Here is a 25,194-nt window from a genome sequence, read left to right on the forward strand (position 1 = left end):
ATATGATCGACTGTTTATTTGGTCGACAATTCATTTGATCGACAAGCATTTGTCCCCTTCCCCAATGTTGTGTGACCCTGGAGTTGATATATATAGTTAGGGGGGGTGTGGGGGGCACAGTCCCCCACATTGGGGGGTGTGGGGGGTGAAGCCCCCCATCTAAAATGCTTGTCAATCAAATGAACTGTTGTCCAAATAAACTGTCGATCATATGAACTGTCGACCAAGTCATATAGACCTATATATATATATATATATATATATATATATATATATATATATATATATATATATATATATATATATATACATATCCATACACATACATGTACACATCCATTGCTGTACATATAGATGTACATATAGGCACATGTACAGTCCACCTTTCATGGTGGGGATATCACTTATGCGACAGTTGTGGGATGTACAGTTATGTGATTATATTGCACAGTGTTGTTCAGAATGCATTTTGGTGTCCTCAGCCCATGTAGCTTTAGCAGGCCTCACTGACTGTAACACAGCAGATCTGACAAATCACTCCCACAGCGTTTAACCACCATATGACATATATCAACACTGCATGCTGTTTTCTATGCCTCACACTATGACCTACATAGATATATGCACATAACAACCTTCAACACCATATATATGTCCACCCTTCACTAACAGTTGCAGTATGTCCCTTGCCTTATGCACATATGCAGATACAGATAGATATGTACTGCTGCCACATATGGATGATTTGCAGTGTGTAGAGTACTCTTCAGGAATATCTACTACATGCTGGCACATACATGTGAGTTACATACCTTACCTTTGTTTTCCCTGCTCCGTCTGTTGTTACTGTTTTGTTTATTTTTTTATTTTTCTTTTTTATCTTGGTTGTTTGTTTTGGGATTTCTCTGTCTGTTTCTGTTTCCGTCTTTTTTCTCTGTGTCTCTGTTTCTCTCTCGCTCTCTATCTCCCTGTTCCTACAATGATATTATTGCATGTGTGGACAGCAGGTACAGCCTGCTTTTCTAGGTATCTGCACATGTGCATGTGACAGCCTCTGCACCAATTGCTGCCCATCATTCAGTAATTGCATGCAGCCTGCTGTGTGGTGATTGCAGTACTCACTGTAATTGCAGCCCACTGCTATAAAATGCTAGGTTAGGTAGGTGTAGCCCTTTCAGCTTTCCAAGGTGGGGCCCATGCTTATTTGCTCTGGACACCGTTGTGTCAGTCAGAAGGTTGGTATATGTCTCTTATTTGAAGTTAGGGTTGTAGCCAGTGATATGCATGTTGTACTCAAAGCTGAATGTTGCTGCTTCCAGTACACACTTCTCAGTGTAGACATGTACTCACCCCTCCAAATGCTAACACAGGATACATGGGAGTATGTACTTTCTTTCTGAATTAGACAATTAACTGCCATACAAATGTGGTTATTGCAATGCTATACTGTAATTATTAAGTTACTCACTTCTGAACAGTTTGTGGTTTGTTTGTGTTGACATTAGCACAGGCTGCTCAACACAACTGGACATATTTCAGTACTGAGTATGCCTACCTTTTGCCTGAATACACAGGTATGTCGTACCTTTAGGTAGGGGTGCAGAACTGCAAAGAGCATTTTTTATTATCGTGTGAAGTTTATCTTGCTGAACATATAGGGTTGCTGTGTACCTGTTAGTCTTTCAAGGCAAGTAGTCTGTCTGTGTAGCTCCCACCTGTGGACATATCCAGATGGTAGCTAGAGGTTAGCCTATTATTCTTTGTCTGTGGACCACACCAGTCTTTTCAGCACTGGCACAATGGCATTGTCACAGTTGGTTGCTAGCATTACATGTCTACATCCTGTGATATTTCTGTGTTGTACTCCTACATAAGGGCATGCTTGTGGAACTCCTTCCAAAGCTATTTACAGAGTGTGTAACAGCAGGAATGCTGATATGCCTGTGTGTTTCTGCCTCTGCCAGGCCTCAGATACTCTCAGGTATATATTTGAATGGCCTGAGTAAAAGGTACATATAAGTGAGATACACCTGCAATATATTACAGACATATTGCAGTTGGGACTTTCTTGGGAATCAGAGCATATGTATTACTACACCTTTTCTGACATGCAAGCAGTGTCTACTCTCACCTATTGACATTATTCATTAAGTGTTATTCCCCACTTTTCTGCCTAATGTTAGTACTTTTCAGATTAATTCAGAGGGGCACAGCTAACATTTGTTTACAAATCAGGGACATCCCTGTAAAGCAGTCACAGTTTGGGAGTCTGGCCTCTGCCCTATTCAACTTTGCCAGTGTTTATCCTGGTCTGATACTGTGTAGTGTTTGTAAGGTGCTACTGGAACATTATTCCCTGCTAGAATGTCTGGTTCTCTTTTCACAGTCATGTCATGCATTTCCACAACAACTGCTGGTAAAGGCCAACAGAACAGAATTTGTGTTATGCCATTCCTAATTTCCATTTACATTCTCTCATTGTAATGCATGATATATTTATTTCAGCGCCAAGCTGTTTGGATTTCTGCTGTGGCTTAGTGGTAACTCCTGCAGTCTGTTATGTCAATGGTCTGGGGTTCGAGACCGGCCAAGGTTTTTTGTTTTGCTGCTTGAGCAGAACAAGGGCCCTGACAGAGAGTGACTAAGGCACTTTTAAGCAGTTGTAAGCAGGTTTGTGTGACGCTTAGTGATGCTTAGCTAAGCGCACACATGCGCACACTCGCTTAAACCCGCTTACTACTGCTTAAAAGTGCTTACTCCCGCTAACCCCCGCGCTAATTTCTTTTAAAGAAAAGAAAATGGAGAGATAGGAAAGTGGTGAAAAAGGGGGCACAAAGAGGGGCAGACACTAGGTAAACAAGCTCAGGATGTGCAGGACGGGTGTAGGGAAGGTCCATAGCTGCCCATTTCTTTACCAGCAACAGCTGTGCATATGCAATAAATTTGGAGTGATATTTGAAACCTTCCACCCCTGGGAGCGGGGTGAGAACAACAAAGTCTGTTGTACTGCCAATTATAATTATCAGTTTACATGTCCAGCGGACATGTGTGCGAAAAAGGCAGCTATGTATGGGGCGTAATTTTTTTGTGGGTACAGATTACCCTTTTTTTTTTTTTAGGTGAGAGTGGAAAGTGAGGAAGTAGGTATGTTTGGGGAAGTAGGTTGGGGAGGTTAACAGACAAGACAAACAAGACGCATACAGTGGCGGTGTATGACACATGGGGTGGGTGAACACAATTGATGGGGATGGATGTTTGGAAATCGCAAGCCCATGAGCCCACAGATGGTAACAGTGGAACTGAGATCCCCACCCATGGGCAGTCACCACTGCACTTTCACAGCCCCGAGGGTGGCTGTGCTGGGGGCTGCGTAGGATGGGCAGGCTCACTTGAGCTGGTGTAGGTGATCAGCGACTGAATACTGGATCTCCCTACACACCACAGTGCGGACCCTTCGAAGGGTGACAGGTGGCCCTTCTCTGCCCACGCTTGCACGGGGGGGACAAACCCCATCCCCTGCAGTGCTTCCACCTGAAGGTGGCACAGGACCAATGGAGGGGGGAGCCCAGGCTGGGCACCAGACCTGCTGATGCCAGGTGCACTCACCAGCTGAGGAGGGACAGGTGGGTCCACTGGGACCGGCCTTCACATACATTCTGTGATTAGGTGTGTTTAATTACAACATAAACAACAGCATTCCAGATTAGTTGTAACAGCATGCAGTAATATTCCCATTAACCCAGCACACCAAGCTTCCAACAGTTAAACAGCAAGCATAACACATGCATATATTGAACAACAGTGGATATTCCAACAGCATGCAGGGAAAATTGGTAGCAATAGGCCACCATGATTGTGGTGTTTGAATAGGGCACATGCGTCAAAGTGAATGCAAATATTTATAGAACAATAGGACATATGTCCCAACAAATATTTGAGATTACACATACTCATTGAGGTGTGGAATTCCATGGTTTATGCACATAAAGTAGGGTGTAGAAAGAAACCTCAATTTACATCTTATCAGTACTTTTAGTCTACACTACATTCCTAGTGACTGCAAGTGTATATCTCCTACATGTATTATTACACTTGCCAACATGCATTAGGTTGTGTAATGGGTTTGGCTAGTTCAATATATACCTGACCTATATCTGACATACTAACTGTCCATGATGCAGATGTTACTGCTACATATTTCTTGATTTCATTTATATTTCTTTATCTACATATCTGGATGTGTTCACATGACATTTTCAGTTCAATTTGTACAGAACCCTGCATTTCTTGTAGCACACTCACATTTCTGGGTAACAAATTAACAAGCTACTCATGTGCCAGATTTACTTATGCATGCCAGCCAGTAACTGACTGTTGAGGACTGTATATATGCTTCACAGCTACAAGCACTTCCATCACCCACTTTAGATGGGACTGCACAACTCTGGGTTGCCAGCACTTATTAAAACAGTACTATTTGTATAATGCAAGTGTACAACAACATTTCAAAGTAAGTGACACAGACACACTCCGGGTTTTATACCTTTATTAATTACATTACACACTTTTCCACAGGTTCACTCCTTTATTTGATATAACAGTGCATATGAAAGACATATTCAAGACATATTATACCTTTATTAATAGGTTAGAACACTCTTTTTCAGGCTTGCTCACTTATTTTATATGACAGTACCTGCAGAGATATTATTCCGGACATATTTTACCTTTCTTAATGGGTTACTGCACTCTTTTTTTCTGGCTCTCTGGCTTTTTTATATGACAGTACATGCAGAGGACTTATTTAGGGCATTTTATGTCTGTATTATTGGACTACAACACTTTCTTTCATGCTCTCTCCCCTATTTTATATAACAATACATGCAGAATAATCACTAACCTGCCTGGTGGCACAGCCTTAACAACATATCTGCATAGGCTTGCTGATTCGCAGCATGGTCACCTGCAGCTGTGAAGTAAATGAAGGGATGTTGAGACATACCTATCCATTATACAGAATCAGTTAACAATTCTTACATACTGCATTCCATGGCTACCTACTCAGTTGTGGGGCATCTTGCATCCCACAGGCCTCCTGCATCCATTGGTTCAGGCAGTCCTGCTTCCATCTCTTCAGGTCTGCATGGTGGTGACGGACCTACTCACCAGTCTGAGGGATGCCTGTGGCACTGGTGAGATCATGAGCTAACCGGTTCCAAGCCTCTGCTTTGTACTCTGTCCCTTGGAACTGGCCCTGCAGGAGTCTTGACTCGTGACGGTGGAAAAGGAGTCAAACCATGTATTTTGACTCCTTGATGCCCCAACGTTGCGCTCGGAAGCGTGTACCCTCTCCAGCACCAGCCATTCTAACTGCAGATGTGAGCTACAATCAGTTATGGTGAGTATTCCCGCCTATGGGGCTAATATATGCCGCATTTCCCGCACTTTTTTGTGATTGGCCATTTTTGAAAATTCTTGGCTGACTGCAGACCTGCTTAGTAATGGTTAATCTACCATTTCTAAGTATATGCATGTTAACAGTGGCTGTTTTTCCTAAGCTGTCATGGCTTAGTAGTTCAGTACTTTGATTATGGTGCACAGAGTCCTGGGTTCGAACCTTATCATTCATTTTATTTTAATACTGTCCAGACAGGCTAGGGGGGTGTGGCTGTGTTTAAGCAACTTTGCTCTACGTTGCTCCACATTGCCCTACGGTGCCCTGGCTGGCGCGGTGCGCATGTCCGCGCAAACAGATTGCATTGGTTAAAGCGCTATTTAACTATGGGCAACTCTATTGTGCTGGGTAAAGCGCTATTTAACTCTGGGCAACTCTATTGTGCTGGGTAAAGTGCTATTTAACTCTGGGCAACTCAATTGCACTGGGTAAAGTGCTGCTTAACTGCGGGCAATTATATATCAGGATCCTTTAAAAATATATATTTTCTTCACTGATACATAAGCCATTTTACTGTTTTTTACTAATATTTTAATCATATATGTCAGGTATTATTTCATATACTGATTTAAAACATAAATAAGAAGGGGAGTGGTGGGACTTGAACCGTGAATGCCTCTTCTTTGTGCGAATGCTCTACCATTACGCTATTGCTATTTGGTGTGATTTGCATATACGTTCTTTCTTATGCACTTCCTTGTCTGAATTGCTAACTGCAGCTAAGCAATAGGCACACCTGCGCACACACGCGCAAATACGGGCAGCTATTTCAGGAATTTAAAAAAAATAAAATGAATGTTTTACTTTTTGTAACTGTGATGGGGGTTTACAATGTCAGGAAGTGTGGTGTTGGGTGCAAGGACATTTGAGCAGACTCGCTCTTGTGTGCTTTCATTTTACTTTTCAACCCTTGCAGGGGCGTGGACATTTAGACTGCTCACCAGTCGGACATGCCCCCTGCTTTCCTACACGGTCCATCTAAGACTTACGGTTGAGTCAGCATGCCCTCATGAATATTCATGGCATGCTGATGTCATACCATTCAACTGCAGCCTCCGAGTAAGACTTATTAAGTCTTACATGGAGGATTTGTGAATCCGGGGTTAGACTTTTACAAGAAGTATATATTAACCAAAGAGGAGGAGATATCATTATGAAAACTGAAGCTGCTGAATATAGATGGATAAATATTTTAGGGCTGACATGCCACTTGGCCTCATTAAGATGAATAGTATTAAACCCATATTGAAATTAAAACATTCCCATATTTTATAATGTTTTATTTTATTTTTATCTTATATTTTATATGTTGGGAATGTTTCCATGAAATGTCTTTGTAATTTTAAGGTTATTTATATTATACTATACAGTTTTTTTATGGTTATATAATTTTTATAGAAGCTATTACATTATTGTTGTTTTAATGTGCATGTTTATTTATTTAATGAAATGAATTACTATTTTGTACTTAAAGAGTTATTCTGTACTTAAAGAGTTAATATATTTGAGATGTTAATCGATACTGCTATTCTTTGATAGGTTGGCATATGGTTTTAAAAATCCATTTAAATACTAAATTAATTGATGTAACTGTTTACATTGAAAAAGAGTTGTTTAACTTGAAAGCTCTGCAGTGTGTAGTGAATAAAGTTTATTTGTGTGACGCTTGGACTACTGTTTTTTTTACTCAAATTGTACTGCTTTTTACCTTACAGTCCATTTAGCTGCATATTCTGGTTTATTACCTTTGCTTTTTGTGCTGGACAGGCAGATGGATGCTGGATAATTTTATAGTATAGGTGTTAAGATGTTGTGTATATGTTAGTTGATGTGGCAGCTCTAACCAGTTTAGGTTTTTCAGTGCTATATAGTGGTGGGATCTGAAAGGAGTATGTAATGCAAATTTAGCAATTTTGTTATAGCATTGTTCAAGTTATATTTTATTTTTTGAAGCCTGAAGATTATTAAGGATGGGGGCAGCATATAGAAGATTGGTGAGGAGATAAGTAGTGACAAGTGTAGTTTTAGTTGTGTCAGTGAGAAAGTTATTGGCTCTGTAATGTTTGATGAGTTTTTCTTACGCAATTTTGTATATGCTGGTCAAATGTAAGATTATACTCCTAATAGTTTGCTATGAGAAGTGACTTAAATGGTTGTAATAGTTTGCTATGAGAAGTGACTTAAATGGTTGTATAATCAAGAGAGAGGACTTTAAATTTTGTTTTTTTTTCATGAGAGAGGAATTTGGGGAAAAAAGTAATAGTTTGGTCTTTTTAGTTGAACATGAGTTTGTGAGTTATGAAGACCTGTTTCTGTTAAAGCTTCCTGGGTAATTTTTTGGAAGTGCACCATGTTGTCAAATGTGCAAATGAGAGTGGAATCATCTGCATATTGTACTAGGGTGGCCTGTTGTATAGAAATAGAGAGAGGGTAGAGTTCCATTTTACTGACTGATACCTATTGGAAAGGTAGCTTTTGCACCATAGAAGGGTGGGCTGAGAGAGACCTAGCAAGAATATTTGACGTAGAGGTTTTCTGGGACAAACATGTCAGAGGCTTTAGACAAGTCTAGAAATAAGGAAAAGACTAGTTTGCCATTATCTCTAGCATTACTGACAGTATCTCTACAGGTTAGAAGGGCAGTACTATTATAATGGGAATGATGGAAGCCATGCTGTGCAGGGTAAAAGAGTTCTTCCTACAGGTGACAGTCTAGCAATTGTTTTTGATAACATTTCTCAAGTATTTTGGTGAGGGAAGATAAGATTGTTATAGATCTAAAGTTATTAATGTCTGTTGAATTTCCTCCTTCGTCATGAAGGATAATGTGTGACTTTTTCCAGAGGGAGTGGAAGTGTGGGATTCCTGGACTGACCTATTTATAAGGAGTGAGACAGTATAGGCAATGCTACTGGTTGCTCTTTTTAGGTACTCATTTGGAAAGTCATTAGCTGAAGAAGAGCATGGTTTACGTTTGTTTAAGAGTAGTTTTATATAGGATGCGGGCACAGGTTTGAAGGTGAAAGTGGATGTGGTGATATGTGACTATTGGACAGGGTTGGGAATAGATGTTAAGAAATCCTTGGTTAGAGATGCTATACTATCAATAAAATAAGAGTTGAACTGTATTACAATTTTGAGTGCTGAGTTATTTGGAGATGGGTGGGCTGAATTTTTGGTCATGATGTAAGATTTCTTTAATGGATGTCCAAATTCTTTAAGGTTATGTTTAGTATTATTCTGAAAGTTATTACAGCATAGTTCTGGGTTTTGTTTATTTGCTTTTTAGTATGATTACAAAGCATTCTGAAGTTTTCAAGCTATTGAGATATTTTATATTTTTGCCATTTTTCCATGTGTTTTCTATATCATGCAGTCTATGTTTTTTGGATAGCCAAACTGCATTGATTGTTTTCATTCTCTTCCTTCTACAAGGTGCAAGCCTATGTAGAATGTTTAGAAAAGTTGTATTGAATTCTATTACAGCATCATCTAAGGGGAGGATTTTTAGGAAGTTCCAGTCAATAGATGATAGCAAAGTAACCAACATGTCTGGGTTAAACTTAGAAAGGTTGTGTGTTATTTTATAAATGTGCTGTTTAACTTGATATGTGAAATGTGTGGTCATATAGACTGGGAGATGATCACTGAGAGAGGCTGACATTGTACCTGTGGTGGAGTATTTGCTAGGGTCTGATACTAGGATCCAGTCTAATAGAGAATTTGATGTGTTGCTATAATGTGTGGCGCTATTAATTAGTTGTGTGAAACCATATAAGTTCATGCTAGAAGTAGGGGAGTTAGAGTTTATGTCCAACCAATTGACAGTCACATCACCTAGTAATATTTTTTCTTGTGGAAATGTTATGGATCCCCAATGTAGGATATCTTCCAGTATTGTGACCAGGAGTGTTGGAAAGGTCAGTAATACATATTTATTTATAATTGTTTATTCTGTGGAAAGCAATATGAAGCTCTGCTGAACTGAATTTTGGTGTCGGTTCGCTGTAAGGGGAAAGTGGTAGGTATTGGGAAATATTAAAGCAACACCTCCACCTTTCCTCTTTATATGGTCATTACAGATGAAATTATAGTAAGGAAGTAAAACTTCAGAGTTGTTTATGCTGGGTTTAATCCAAGTTTCAGTTACAGCAAGAACATCAGGCTTATGTTGGATAATCCAATTATATAGTTCAGCAATTTTATTAGATCATCAGGGTTGGAGACTGGCTGTTGTTGGGTTACAGAAGATTGTGGGAGAGAATTATCTTTGTGTTCATTGTGATGGGTGGGACCAGGATTAGGGTGTATATCTCTTCCTAGAAGGATTTTAGTATATTGTGGAATTATGCATACTTGTGTTTTGGAGAAGATTCAAGTATTTAATTTTGTTTTGGTTTGAGACGAAGTACAATTAATCACCCTATTTTTGGAATAAATGTCAAACACTTCAATATTAAATAGGTTTGGTGCAATGTGTGGCGAGTCTAAAGAGGAAGTAATGATAGGTAGTTGGGAAAGAGTTGGAGAGATGTTGAGCGATATTATTGAGTCATGAAAGGATGAAAGATGGCACAGTAGGAAGAGAAGAATAGAGGATAAGCTGCAGAGTAGCATAATTAAGTACAGGAATTTATATTTTATAGATGTCAGGTAGTGGGGAAGTAGCAATAAAGAAGGAAAGAAGAAGTTGCAAGACAGTAGGAGATTCAGTTATGGTGGACTCTGAAAGCTGAAAAAGGAGAGTTAAGGAGAGAAGTATTTTGAGTTGTCACCTCACAGCAAGAGGTTCTCCGTTTTGATTCTCTGCTGGGTTGCCTTCTGTGTGGAGTTTGCATTACTCCCTGCATTCACATGGGTTTCCACTGGGTGCTCCAGTTTCCTCCCACATTCCAAAGACATGCATCTGGAACATTTTTCCTGGGCATCCACTGAAAATGGACTTTGTCCTAGTCGGACTTTCTCGGTAAACAAATGTTAAATAAATAAATACATTTTCCATAAAAGATGAGAGGTACGTTGTCCTGGTGTCTTCTCTAGAATGTAAGGAATAGAGGGGTATAAAAGGCTAGAGTATAATAATGTATTCAAAATAGGAAGAAATTAGTGTTTATTTGGGAAAAGAAAAAGGTACAATGTGGAATAGATAGGTACTATTCGAAAGTGTTGTGATTATAAATGGATATAATGCAAAGCAGTACGGGAGAGAGACAGATAGTTGGGGACAAGGCTAAAAAAGAGCTAAGAAGTAGGAAACAAGAAACAGAAGTTACCAGTGAAATCTGTATGTAGGAAATATGATATTAGAGTAAGAGGGGTAGGGTAGGGTAAGGAATGTAGTTGACTTCCCAGCCTCAGGTCAGTTTATAACAGAGATCAATCAGTTTATAGCTAGAACACAGCAATTAAAAAGATGCAGGTAAAACAGGTTGTCTGTCATTTCCTAAGACTATAAAACTGGCATATGCAAAATAGTCTACTGGTCAGTCAAAAGGGGACAGTGACCAATTTAGTAAGAGGTCCTTTCAATCACAAAGCAGGCATGTATTTAACTTATGTTAAACAATGACAAAATTCTTAGTAAACTTGTAGGTATAGGGCCTTGTGGCAGAGCTCCTTCAGTATCAATGTCAGATGTAGTGAACGCAGGCTATTAAACAATGTCAAAATTATTAAAAAAATTTGTAGGTATAGGGCCATGCAGAAGAGCTGCTGCAGTATTGAGATTAAATGTATTGACTGCAGGCTCTGAAATGAAAGACAGAAAAAACAACTCTACTAAGTTGTAAAATGATATTGAGGCAATAAAGTTAGTACTTATACAAAAAAGAGTGGAAGAAGGACCACAGTAAGTCAGAGCAAGAGAATGCAGGGGAAATATAAGAGTGGAGTGATAGTAATTGTATGCATGTATGTAAACTCAAAGTAATTTACCAGGAAGTAGACAGATAAAGAACCACAGTGATGCAGTGTAAATAAACAGTTGTATCGAGCAAATTATCAGAACATGACACTGCACAAATAAGCATAATATAACACCATCACTTAGAAAACTTACTTGAGATTAACCAGTACATCAAAACACTGTTAACACACACACACACACAAACACACACACACACACACACACACACACACACACACACACACACACACAGTCGACTGCACTGAGAACAGAACATGGAACTCAGTACTTTATGCAAATGCCACAGCGCATATATATATATAAATATATATATATATATATATATATATATACAGAGAGAGAGAGAGATAACACCAGCAACTCATATTACATACATATGTGTTAAAGGGAAGCATGCTCAGCTCATATTTCTTTCAGATATTTGATGTTTGTATTGATGAGTATGCACAGAAATTTATATCCAATTTATCACAGTATATTGATAAAAGTGATATTATTCCAGCTACTATTGGACTTTATATATATATATATATATATATATATATATATATATATATATATATATATAAAACAAAGTCTACTGTTGAAATTAGCAGTTACAGTAAAAAAAGAAATAAACAATGTCCTACTCGGATTAACACTGGCTGATCATCTTCAGATAGTTCCCTTGTTCCCAGTCCAAACAGCAATGCTTTTTAGTGAGAGTGGTTTAACAGTCTGAAGCATGTTCAAGAAAATACCCAGACTCTACCCAGTCAACACAAGAAGTGAATCTCAAATTAAGCTATTTACATGAACCAGTTGTTGATTTGCAAGCATTGCCAGTATGAAGCAGCATATGTCTCTGTTACTTTTCACTACGCTTACTATATAAAAAGAAGTTATATTAAAGCTTCTGAGGTGGGCCAGGACATCATATTACTGCCATGAGGTATTTCCTATTTTGAATTCAACACTGCATGTGCCCACTAATGTCCTGAGGGCAAGACATGCAATGGGCATCAGTACTGCTCCACCCTTCACTGTTGTGAGGGGCTGTCAGCATGAAGCCTCACCCACTCTCAGAAACACTTTATGGTTGTTTCCCCAGTCTATATCAGAGAAATCAAACAGCTGTGTGTGGCATGGGCACATGCCCATCTTCTCCATCCCAAGAATGGACATTCCCATCCTTCTCTTTCAATGCCTCAGAACTTAAGCAACCGATCGGACTCAAGACACTTGGGGTATGGTTAGGGCTTTATTCTTCTATGCCACAACACTGGTAGTTGTGTAATAATTGTTCATTGCTGCTAACTTTATAGCTGCTACCTTTCCATGTAAATGAGAATGTTGCAAAGAATGCCATTGTCAATCTTTATACCTGTTAGAATGTATATTTTGAATCCCTGTTGCCATTTTACATGTCCCATTCTAACTTTGTGAGTTGTCTGCTTTAAGTTTAAACTAAAAATCATTAATTGACACATTTCCAAATTTCCTTCTTTGCAAGCCAAACCTTAATTTTATTTTCTGCTGTACTCAGTATCTTGACAAAAATTGCTTAAGGAGGTAAGGCATCTAATGGGGGACAAGTGATTTGTTTACTGTACCAATTATGTGTTTGGGTAATGCTGAAGCAGGGCTTGCTGTCTGTGTAAAGATGTCCAGCACTGCCTGGCAGAGGTTATCTTACATGTATTCTTCATCTAGACCTTTTTGATATTATATGTTATCCCTTTTAGATCTCTCCTCCAGTGATAGTTATGCTGTTTTAAGTAAGGTCAATGGCCCACTAAGAAAATTTACCTTCAGTAGTATGACATTGTGTCCACCTTGTAGCAATGAGACCTATGTTCAAATTCTTTATGAGACTTTCCCCATCCAAAAATATTTCTTTAACTTTCTTTATTCTGCTTTTGAGTTCAATTGTTGTAGAGCTAAGAGGGGTTATTTTAGGGCAAATACTATAAGGCCTAATAGTTCTTACACTGAAAGAACACTTCTTACTAATGCAGAACACTATTGTGACATATTGAAAGGTTGCATCTCCAAATTGCAGAAGTTCTTGTATTAAGAATTGATTTCATTTTTCCTTCCATATGTACACTGATTAGGTGTTCTATTAAGGGAGGTCATCTGATCTTCTTCTGGCTTTTCCTGGTTAAGGGTCACCACAGTGGATCACCTGTCCACTCATGATTGGCAGTGGAGTTTTAAAGTGTCAAGTTGCCAGCTCGGCACCCAACCTTCCACAGAAGGCACACACATACACTCACTCATGCCTAGGGCCAATTTTATAGTGTCCAATCCACCTACAGCATGTCTTTGGGATATGGGAGGAAACCGGAGCACCCGGAGGAAACCCACGTGACCACAGGGAGGACATGCAGACTCCACACAGAAGGCACCCCAGCCAAGGATTGAACCGGAGAACCTCTTGCTGTGAGGTGGCAATGCTAACCGCTGTACCACCACAGCCACCCTGTTGGTCATCTGATAATTGTTTTATATTGTTTATCATCCACAGAAAAAAGGAAGAGATCCAGGAGTTTTGTCCACTTTACTTTTTTTTATATTTCATTAATTATGATTAATTATGTCTGCTGTTTTTTGCCATTGTGCATGTAATCTAGTTGTAATAGTTATTGATTTCTGATACTAAATTTAGTTTTCTAATCAAATGAATAATGCTACCGGAAAACTGCTTGTATATGTAGCACCCATCGATACCTCACTGTTGCAGCTACTACCTTTCCCAAAATGGCAGCCACATACTGACAAATCAATGATTTTGCTGAAAGCTCTCATATAGTGGACACAAGCATTGGTCCAGTTAACAATCAGTTAATTATTTAGTATTCCTTTTGATCTTTTTTTTACCTGCTAGTTTATTTGCCATAGTCAGCTTACAGTTAGGATCTGTATTTCATAGTTTTGTGCTCATCGTTTGCCCCTAAAATTTCACTTTTTAATAAATGCAATATTTTAACAAAGTAGTTTTATCAAGAAGTTTAATCAACAGTCATCCTAATTAACTTTCACTGGTAGTCATGTGTCTAGGGCACAATAAATAAAGCAACATGTTCATGACTTTACTATGCTTCATGGTTGCTTAACTCTGCTTAAAATCAGATTAAATTACATCTAAAGTATTGTCTATGATAAGTATTTGAAATCCCAAGACTCATTGGTGAGAGTCCTGGAATAGAGAGACTGAATGACTGAAAATGCAAAGTTGCATATACTAAGTTAGAGATTGTCATTTCTAAGAATATTTACTTGTCTCTAATGCATGGTAATCTCAGAGATTATATATATAAATCTGGGGGGGCCTGCTCCACCCCCTGCAAAAACAACTTTAAAGGAGAAAAGCGATGTTCAATATTCAGTATTTTCCTTTGTTTTATGTCACTCTGGGTCTCAGGATTACAGGCCTTGGTATGTCAATAGAGAATCATTTTTGGCTTTATCAGTGGGTGATTTTGGTGATTTTCACTCATTTTACTGCATCTTGTCAGACAAGTTTACTCTGAATCCCACTGTGCAGATCAAAGTAACATAGAATCCTGTCACTCACAACACTGCCATCTTATTAACCCTCACATTATTTTTTGTCCATTTGTTAACGAGGTTTTGCCCCTAAGCACACATGTCTCTTCACATGTGAGTACTGGAAGTGATGCCTGGATAAAGGACTTGGCTCAGAATTACAAATTACGAAATGAAAGAAATCAAACAGAGAACCTCTAGAAAAAAAGTCATTATCATCTCATAGTCTTAATTCTCTGCTGGAAAGTCCTAGACTTGGACCCTTTCTTCTTTTTCTGTATCAACCATCTTATTTCCCTCTCTTATTAACTTAATTGATGATGGTTAGATAACAAATTCCTCCCGCCTTATAATAAAATGATTCTGATCTTTTTTTTGTTGTTGCCACAGAATATGTCAGCAGGTTGAGATAATGGTCTAGTTGTAGTTGTTTCTCAATAAAAACACAGCAATATGACTGAATATCTATAATTTTCTCTTCAGTGTTATTACCATTATTACCATTCCATGACATAATATATGTACACCTCCACAGCTTACGGCACAGTCACCATCATTACCATTCCATGAAATAATATACATACATCTCTACAGCTTACATAGTTATTTGTGTTTAGTTTGCAGAGCATTGTGCTTTTTAATTTTAATATATTGTATAAACTGTACAGTTCTATTGCAGCCTCAGCTATTTGGCTTTCCTCTCTAGGTCTACTGTAGTGGCACATTCGGCCCATCGCGCCCACTAAATAAAATGGGAAGAAGTAAAACAATATGATAGTACTGGTTGTGGGTCTCAGACTTAACTAAGTATGGAACATGATCTATGAGCAATTAAAGAATAGTAACCTTTAGTGTAACAAAAAGCAGAAGAAGGCAAAACGTATCTCCATGTCGTAGCACATTTCTTATGGTTTCTTTGCTTTCTTTTAGACTGCAGAATGCAGATGCACTTTGTGTCTTTTGTGTTTGTTATGCCATTATTGACAAATGCATTTGTCAAACAGATAGTATATAAATCCTGAAGCAATGGCATAGCTAGGGTGGGCTGAAGGGAACAGATACCCCTGGTACAAAATGATAGGGGAGTGATTGGCAAATGCTGATCGGTCTTCATTGGACTACATTATAGGCATTCAGAAATGAATGGTGGCATTGCATTTCTGGATAGAAGAACTGAAGGACTCACTGTTCAGTGAGTGGTATAAACTATATTAGCTGCATTGTAGCAAGCAGTTTGCTATAGTTTAAAAGGAAAGAAGAGAATTTTTTTTCTCCTCAAATTAAGGTAGAAGGGAAGCAACAAATTAGGGTGGGACTGAGTTGGAATAGCTAGCTATACTTCTGCCTTGAAGTTTACATTACCACTGTTTAATTAGTTTATTAAAAATGCAGTATAGTAACCAAAGTAGTTTAAAAGCAATTTAACTGGATTTACAAAATAATGTTTGAGTTAAACACTGAAACATATACGTTATCTATAAAAAAAATGGGTCCCTATTATATCATCGAAAGAACAGATCATTCAATGGCATTTGTCGAACATGCTGTTCGTCAAACTGTTCTTACTGAAATTGCATTATGGTAGAGATTGAGAAATTTCCCCTTTAACCCACTACAGTGCAATTTTGGGGTTGGTATATATATATATATATATATATATATATATATATATATATATATATATATATATATATATAATTAGCAGGGGGTGTGGGGGTTCAATGAACATCATTTCCAATGAAATGCCATTTGATGATCTGAAAGTCTGATGATATAATATAGACACAAAAAGTACACGTCATTAATAAAGATTACAAAACATATCTTTTGTGTTCACTTTTTCCTGTGTTTGGAAATGTAATGGTTACTGCTAGCAGTTATTATGTTTTCTGACATAATGGAGTGCAAGTTATGGATTAATTCCCTGATTTACAGAATAAAGTACTTAGAGTTAGTTGTCAAAATACACCTCCTGCCACAGGTTGATTTTAAAGGCATGTTGAAATACATTTGTCTAACCACAGCAGAAACTATCAAAGACAAGACATTCTAAGATGCAATTACTTTTAGAATAAAGCATCCTATTATCATGCTGACATCCCATAGACAATCAGTTACTTGAATAACTGTTACAGTTCATTTAATTAGTATTTTGAATAGATGTTCAATTAAAAAATAGTGTACTTAATGTGTAACATTCAACAGAGTTTCAACATTACCAAAAGTGCAATTGGTATATCTTTATTATCATTTTTTAGAAATCTTAAACTGAAATTTGGAAGTCTATAGGTTTGCACATGGGCTAGACTTATTGCTATTAGGATTTGTATTACACTATAGGAGAGTAATGTGTGTTTGTGTGTGTGTGTGTGTGTGTGTGTGTGTGTGTGTGTGTGTGTGTGTGTGTGTGTGTGTGTGTGTGCGTGTGTGGATAAGTAAGTGACAGGAATGAGAAACAGACAAACATGGACTACTTTACTTGTTTTGGGCTTACTTGCATGTTTCTTCATGTTCTTTTGCACATTTGTTTGAAGAGCTGTGAGCATGATGCTGTCTGTTTCTCTCTTATGAATAGTATTACCATATTTTCTGAAAATAGATGACCATTGGATATGTCTACAAATTCTATACCTTAATATTCCTTATAGGCATATTGTTTGCAAGGTATAAAAATACAAGCCATTAATACACTGATTCCTCATTAATGATTTTCCCCATCATATTAATGCTTCCTAAGACCATTCACAATGCTAATATAAAGGTTCATACTTTATGTGCTTAAAATAAAATAACAAAATTATCCTTGGTTTACTTAGCAAATAAGTAATAATGCAGGTTGTGATGTATGCATTTCACTGTGGCTATAGACCACTGTGCTTCTTGGAAAAGTTTGTAGTTCAGCGATGCTTAATAGTTCATAAAGCCATTCAGATATGATGTTTTGACATCCAGCAGATGATCTCACAGTCTGCAAAACAGTACACTTATTTATCTCTTTATGCTGATGCTTGGTTCTGTTGTTGTCCTCCTTTGATATCTGCTGTATTTTATCAGTGATTTTCCCTGGAAAATACTCTTAAAATGTTTCTGTATCCTACTGCTATCAAACAACATTGCAGATATAGTTCTTATGACCATGTAACTGCCCACAAATGGGTTTGATGCTACCAGGTTAATGGCCTTTTAAGTGACATCATTGGCACACACCAGGCTACAGTAGAGGATGTCTGTGTGATATAAGCATCCAGACATAAACAATAAAGAGAACATGTATCATGGATGTTAAATACAATTAGGGTTGAGTGCATTTTCTGAAGCTGTGCAAACTGATTTGCTTGAGTATGCCTGTATTGTCAGCAGAGGATTCCAACGAGGATTCCAACAAGTAGGACACTGATACAGGTTCATGGTCAACAATAAAACCATCATGGACAATATCAGAATAATACCACCAATAATACCCATGACACAACATATGTGTTTCTAAGTGAGCATAGATGGTTCTGCACCAACACAATTTTACAACTATTAGGTCATGTCAGCAGTCTATGAGTCTAATGAAGCACACTCTCCTGACACTAACATATGCAAGAGTTGTGAGGAGACACACTTGACATTATGATCACTACAGGCTAGTTCACTGGTGTGCATGATGGAGATATATATGGCACAATCTGCACTATCACAAATGTAAACCATGCAATCAATGTCATTAAATAGCTGTGTATGTCACGAGTGCATCACTGAAACAGATATCACTCATGGATGTCGTATTACACCTTGATGGGGGTTCTGTGCCATCAGACAGTAATGTTTATGCACCAAAACTAATACCTAGGTATGCACAAATAGATGTGTAATAGCTCACAGTGACACTTCAGTTACACATCATTGGAAGATGTGTATGGAGGGAAATGAGGAAGGGTGCACTGTACTCGGGTATTGGTGTGGTAAAAAGCTGTGAACTATGAAGGTATTATGGCCATGTGGATGTCCTGCACATACTCAGTAGTTGTGTTACATACAAGGGAGTACTCATCACCATGGACATATGCTGGTGGACATTCCACATACCATATACCCCAGGACACAAGACACACAACAACTGGCCTGTTAATAGGGTGTGGGGTCTACATGATTGTTGGTTTGTGCATTTGTTTGCATAATGAAGCAAGTTCCTGCATGTTTTTTTTTTTCATCTCATGTGCTGTCATGGCTATTACAAAAATATTTGATGTGCATTGATACTGTCTGTATTATGCCAGTATCACAGCTGGAGTCAATGATTGTCTACAATCTGTAGTCCTCCAAACAGCTGTTGGGACACAGGATTTGTATGTCTTTATTGAAATCTGTGATTTCAGTCATGGACAGGAAAGTGCCTAGCAGACAGCCCTGATGTACACACTTGATCACTGGACAATAGCTATAGGTCACTTCACACATTTCTATATATTTAGATGTTACATATGTGATCGACTGTTGTACCCACTTGGCAATATAGGTATTGATGGCCCCATCTGTCACTATGGAGTGGATACATCAGGATGGACTCCTGTTAACTGCCTTGACCTTTTCAAGTTCCACAGGATGATGTTCTTTGAGGACATCTGACAGATGTAACAGACATAGATGTAGCATCAAAAACTCACACATGTCTGTTGCGTACTGCTGGGATATTACCAGTGTCCATTTAGAGAAGGTCCATGATGAAATGTTGGTCTACCTCACAGATCAGCAGAATCAAGATGTGTCTACACAAGCATGCATCAGTTGCTGTCCCCAGACCACTCAGATGGATACATGTCAATGTATACCTTTCTATGGGAACATAGTCCATCTGGAAGGTGTTTTGAAGTGGGTATCACACCGTGTCAGGTAGGCATATGTTCTTAGTCATGCTATAGGGATCTGATATTGCTGTGTGATAGGCCTGCATGAAGGTAGCACAGTGCATGCTACCTATCTTGATCTGTCCTAAGGTTTGGACAGAGTCCCCCTACTCAAGTATCATTGACAAACTTTACCAGCTGGGGATTAACACTTACATCATTAGATGGTTAACCAAAGTCCTTACTGACAAACCACATACTGTGAAAATTGGTGACTCAATCTCTACCATTGCAGCTGTCCTCACTGGTGTGTTTTATACTGCTTAGAATTTATTTCTCAACAGTCCAGACTACAAAATACAACCTGTAGCTTACCAAGATTGCTGATTCATGCATATTGGTTGCAATCATTGAGTCAACCAATGATGTGACTATAGTACAAGATGGGCTAACACACAAAAATGATTGATGTGAAAGTCATATGGTCTACTAATAAATATAGAATATGTCAGGATTTGTGCCTTTTACAAAGTGGAATTTCCTGGTAAATATACCATTGACAATATGCTGAAACCAGTTGTGCAAGATTTGGGAATGCACATAGATAGCAATCAGAACTTCGACCAAACATCCACAGTGGTATGGAAAGGCTACATCATGCACCTGAGAAGTCAGGCAATAGTATCCAGATCTGAGGAGGATATAGCAGCACTGTACTCAAACCTTATCTCTACACTAATACAGTATAATGTTATCTTCTACATGTACCTCACTAGACACACGCAGCAGCTGGACAGACCACAGAGGTTTCACATCAAGAAAACGCAGGTCCTACAAACCATGCCATAGCATATGTGTTTATATTGAAAGTCCTGTTCTTGAAATCTTTATTGGAAAGGATAAGGTGACGTGCCTGGAATACAGGCTATCTCTGACCCTGCGTGATGTGTATCCTGCACATTCACAAATCAGCAGAGTTTTTTTGAGAGGAAGATGGTAAAATCAATGTCCCGCATGCTGTTGTAAAATGCTCTCTCTACTGTCAAGCAGGTGCACAACCACACACACCCAGTTAACTGCAGTGAGAATAGAATCCCTACATTTCTAAGTTCATAGACTGCAAAACACAGGACAAGCAACACAGCACACGTCTGACTTGGGGTGTCTCAGACAACACTTTATAGCTGATGATATCAGCAGTGTCTGTTGAGGAGAATATAACAGTGTCCCACATGGTGTAAAATGTTCTCTGTAATGACAACTCACACACACACACACACACACACACACACACACACACACACACACACACACACGCACACATGCATGCAAACACACACACACACACACACACACACACACACACACACACACACACACACACACACACAGTTGACTGCAGTGAGAACAGAACATGGAACTCGGTACTTTATACAAATGCCACAGCACCAGTCTGAGTTTTACATGGCTGCAAGTCAGCTTATAGTGGATGACATCAGTAGTGCATGTTGGAAAGAAGAGGTTGGGAGACCTGCATGAAATGGATCTGTAGGCATGTGCAAGTATCAAAATACTGTCAATTCATGGGACTGGAGTGGTAACTGCAGGACACACACTTCTGCTCTTCTGGCTAGACACACACACACACACACGCACACACGCACACACGCACGCACACATGCACGCAAACACACACACACACACACACACACACACACACACACACACACACACACACACACACACACACACACACACACACACACACACACACACACACACACACACACACAATTGACTATAGTGAGGACAGAACCCCTACTAATCTAAGGACACAGAGTGCAAAACTCAGTACTGTATGCACGCACCACAGCTCAAGTCTGACTTTTATATTGCTGCAGGTCAACTTATAGTGGATGACATCAGCAGAGCATGCTGGAGAGAAGAATTTGGGAGGCCTGCATGAACTGGATCTGTAGACATGTGCAAGTATCAAAATACTGTTAGTTCATGGGATTGGAGTGGTACCTGCCGGATACACACTTCTGCTCTTCTAGCTAGACACACACATAAAGTTGACTACAGTGAGAACAGAACCCCTACTCATCTAAGTACACAGACTATATAACTCATTAAAGCTCCACTGCACAAGTCTGACTTTGATATGGCTGCAGGTCAACTTATAATGGATGACATCAACAGTGCATGTTGGAGAGAAGAAGTTGGGAGGCCTGAATGAAATGGATGTGCAGGCATGTGCAAGCATCAAAGTACTATCAGTCTATGGGATTGCAGCAGTAACTGTAGGATACACACTTCTGCTCTTCTGGATAGACATAGACACACCCACAGGCACACACACACACGCACACACACACACACACACACACACACACACACACACACACACACACACACACGCTCGGTTGACTGCAGTGAGAAAAGATCCCCTACCTAAGTACACAGACTATAGAAACCAGTACATTACACATGCAGCACAGAACAAGTCTGACTTTTCCAAAACTGACTCTGTCCATGAGGGACATAAGTGCCACCCCAGAGGTGACTTTACAATCACTCAACCAGTAGTCAAGGTTACACTTGAATATGGTCATTGAGGAGCACTAATTCATGCACAGTGGGACCCTATTACAGAGGAGCGTGAGTCATTTGGAGATATATTTGTCTCTCCAGCATGTTCTGTTTATGTCACAAGCTAGGTCATGAACCTGGACCAAGTTATTATTGTCCCATTTGATTTTCAGATGTACAACATTTCCAGTAGTGCAGGGTATGGGACTACTCTTTAGGCAGGCATAAGTCACTTCTCAGCAGCCTGCATGATACTGAGTACACTGGCAGGTCTTTGTGTCTTTTAATGTATGTCACATTTGGAGGGCCTGGAGTCTCTCAGGCACAACCCTATGTTTTTCCAATTATTGCAGGTGTCTGGTGAGGTTCAGACAGAAGAAACAGAAGCATTGTACTCAATTAGTGGTCTGATAAGGGTTAAGTACAGCAGAGCTATGACCACCCTGGCTTGGATGTGATGTCAATATGTATGATATATACAATGCAGAATGTGTGTGTCACCTCTATGGACACATAGTGATGAAAGTATAGATTGCTTTCAACAAATCTCACAACACTGTGTTTGAGCTTAGAGAGGTGCTATGTATATCATAATTCGCAGAGGTACTCCATTGCCAAAGGAGACAATGAACCATTGTATTATTTTAGATTTAGTCTGTGAGTATGGAACCAATCATTTGTGTGTAGCAGCTCCTTCCATAATATGTTACCATTATTGGGGACTCTATATTAGTGCTTTCAGTTACCAGTCATCTGCAAACTTGGTAAACCACAGGTCATTTACCATTGCCTGAGCTTCAGGAAAGTAGTTTGTAAACAGTTGACGGCCCAGCACAGATCCTTGTGGTAGTCTAATGGTAACTGGCTACTGGTGGAGGTGCAGTCCCAACTCTGAGAGTGAGTGTTATGTCAGTGAGCTAGTTAACTATTGTTGTAATACTGTATGGCTTAATTCCCACATAGGAGATCTTCACTATGACACATGAATGAGGGATAGTGTTGAAGGCCTTGGATAAGTCAGCATAAGTGGTGACCCGTTATCACTCATCCAGGTCTGTGGAGTCAGTATTCAAGAAGTCCACAAGGTTCAATAAGCAAGCTCTACCCCTGACAAAAACAAAATGGGTAATGTCAAGTGTTTTGAAGGTCACCTATGTCCCACTGGATATGGTCCAAGCTGATTCCTTCCATAGCCTTGCAGATAAGTGTTTTTAGGTATATTGGTCAAACGTTATAGTTCTGCATGTTACCAGACTGATGTGCATTACATAGCACACAACATTTGATATTACATTCTGTACTGTGGTTGATATATGAGTGGAAAAAGTACTGAAATTCCAGGGTTGCAGTGCTTGGGGTGGGGGGCAATAGATGGATGTATTGTATGTATGTGACATATTGTTAGATAGGGACCACACTTTGTAATGTTTACAGATACAATTTCATGTTATACACAGGAAATTGACAGTAAACACCACTAATACAGCATAATATGTACATTTCCATAGTGCTGCAAACAGCTGATTTGCAAGACATTTAGCAAAGTGCATACACGTGAGATACACATTCTTGTGTGTAGGTAAGCAGTGCGCAAACATGAGTCACATTGCTAAAGCCTAATAGTTATTATTCAGTCTATGAAATATACCTGTTGCTTAACTGACTCTGTGGCAGCATGTGTTAATCCATTGATATGTTATTATTTTTTTTGGCCAAGATGGTACTGGGTTTGAATACAGGTGTATCTATTAATTTAAAATACGTTTGTGATAATGCAATGACATGAATTATTTATACGAGATGTGTTGCTGTGAGTTGGCATAGCACAGCGGGGTTAAGTGGCATTGTGGGAAGGTAACTGCATCATTTTTCCTCTACTCACCTTCACCGCACATTGGTCCAAAAAGTGAAGGGATCCATTGCTTTTTATGCTACTTATGTATGCTGTGTGTGATTCTATTTTTTGACCAGATTAAAGGTTTTAAATTGGCGTATATAGGAAAAGTGTTGAAATGGGGAGCAAGCAGGGGAAACAAAGTCTGACAGTTAGTACTGAGTCTTGTGAATACACCTGCTATTTAACTGACTCTGTAGCAGCATGTGTTACTGCAGTTAATGCAGTGATACATTCCTTTTTGGAACCACTAAACCAGCCTATGGAACTGGACTACCTGATAAGGCAGGTAGTGCAGGGGCAGCAGAGCTGGATCTTCCAGACTGGCTCCCAGACATGCTTGGCAATGGTACTGGAGCCATTGGAAGGAGAGCAGATGGATCCTATGGGGAAGACCTATCCTTCTCTGCTGCGGAGCATTTAATGATGTGGTACACATGGATGACATGGACACATTTTGATGACACATAATTAAAACAATAAAATAAAATAAAAAAGAGAAGATAAAGGTTGGGATGATAGAAAAAAGAGATAAGATTAGTACCTTTATATGTGATATACTATGCACTGATACAATTAATGACTCTATTATCTTGAATTTTACTTTTAAAACTGTCAACTCCTGAAAGATAACATTTACTTTTAAGAGTACCAGCTCCTAACAGCTGTGCACTATACTACAGATTGTAGCAAGCACTTCTTGACATGTGCGTGTTCCGGTTATACAGATTACACTTTACAGCAAGGCATTTCTGGCACTAGCATAGAGGTTTTAATTTAATTTAAATAACAATATTGTATAGCTGGGAAGTGTGGTATTTGAACCCATGATCTCTGATTAAAGCATAATATTGTACTCTTGGTTTGTGCTGCAGACTAATGCATGCATACTTACTTTTCCAGTTGTGAAATATATGCTCAATTTGATATATAATATTGGACTCTTGATTCGTGCGATAGACTA

This window comes from Protopterus annectens, chromosome 2.part0, assembly GCF_019279795.1.
Source record: "Protopterus annectens isolate FY-2018-M chromosome 2.part0, PAN1.0, whole genome shotgun sequence".
Lineage (NCBI taxonomy): Eukaryota > Metazoa > Chordata > Ceratodontiformes > Protopteridae > Protopterus > Protopterus annectens.